Raw genomic sequence first — 1689 nt, 5'->3', positions numbered from 1 at the left:
GTTGCAATTTTAATGCTCACTTGGCCCTTTCCCACTTTCTGTCTCATTTATAATGAGCTCACTGGGTTCTAACGTAATTACAATTGCCAAATTAAAAAGGAACTTGCTTATAAACATTGCTCCTGCAACAGAGCTATAGACAATTTAATTTACTTTGAATCACTGATACATTCCAACAGCACCTAGATTATTTCCATTTTTGACTGTTGTTGTTGTGAAGTGCCGTCGAGTCAGTTCTGACCCATAGCGACCTTGTATAGGTTTTCCGAGGAGTAGCTGATAAGCTTGAACCGCAGACATTGCAGTTCAAACCAACTTTGCAGTCTAACAAATTAACCCTCAGCACCACACCAGCCACATAAATCTGTCTCTTAAACCCCTAATTCATAGTCTACATGTGCAACTTTATTTTTCCCCATTTAGGACTTCTTTTTTGACATTAATGAACTCACATGTGTGGGGAAGAGCAGAATGGGACCAGCGCCATTTGGTCCTGTAATCTTACAGTTTCCATCCTCCACCTGCTTCAGAGAGAGGCTTGATGCTGTGTGACTTAGCTTCCTTCAGGCGTGCCCAGATGGAGTTACATAACTTTTTATAGGTTGAATCTTAACAGAAGCCCCACACCACTCCCTCCATTTACACCAGAGTACTACACAAATGTTGTCACTTTACCCGTGTGTCCAGTTTGGGGAAAAAAAGGTGGTGGTGGTTGTTAAGTGCAGTTGAGTTGGTTCTGACTCAGTGACCCTGTAGAGGGTTTCTGAGGAACAGTTGATAGGTTAGAGCTGCTGACCTTGTGGTTCAAAGTCCAGTGCTGATCCTACAGTGCCACGCCAGAAGTCCTTGGAAAAGATGGTATGCGCTACCTTTTTGTTGTTGTTGTTGTTAAGTACAGTGGAGTCGGTTCCAACTCATAGCAACCGTGTGCAGGGTTTCTGAGACTGTAAATCTTTACGGGAGCAGAAAGCCTTGTCTTTCTCCCTCGGAACCCGCTGGTAGTTTCGAACTGCTGACCTTGAGGTTGGCAGTCCGACTCGTAACCACTACACTACCAGAGCTCCTTATGCTACCTTTATAGCACCTGGAAAAAGTGGCACAAATGACTAAATGCTTGGCTGTTAAATGGAAGCTTGGTTCAGATCCAACTAGAGGCACCTCAAAAGAAAGACCTGGGAATCTAACGTATCTCCACGCAAATAAATGGAGTCCTGATGTGGCGCTGTAGGGTAACCGCTTGACTGCTAATCACCAGGCGCTCCTTGGGTCGCCATGAGTTGGAGCCAAGTAGACAGCACTTAACAGCAACAATACGCTTCTGCAAACCACAAACCCCCAAGGACACTATGCATGTTATATACCTGTGCATTTGTTTACTTAAGCACGTTCTAAGTGAAGATATTGAGCTTCCAAAAGGTCACAGCCATTGATACACATGGGGTCGGCATGAGTCAGAATCCAATCTGTAGCCACTGAGTCTTTGGTTTCCTGGATGAAGTTCACATGGTAGAGGAAGGCATGGCGCCTGGGGGCAGAGGGCTGGAGATACCCTCTCTTAGTTTTCTCTCTCTCCTGGTGTAGTTGTTGTCAGGAGCCATCGAGTCAGAACCGACTCATAGCGACCCCATGCACAGCAGAATGAAACAATGTCCGATCCTGGGCCAACCTCACTACCGCTGCCACACTTGA

Source organism: Chrysochloris asiatica, unplaced genomic scaffold, assembly GCF_000296735.1.
Source record: "Chrysochloris asiatica unplaced genomic scaffold, ChrAsi1.0 scaffold00096, whole genome shotgun sequence".
Classification (NCBI taxonomy): Eukaryota; Metazoa; Chordata; class Mammalia; order Afrosoricida; family Chrysochloridae; genus Chrysochloris; species Chrysochloris asiatica.
The sequence above is the reverse complement of the archived record's forward strand: the minus strand, read 5'-3'. Positions refer to the sequence as shown.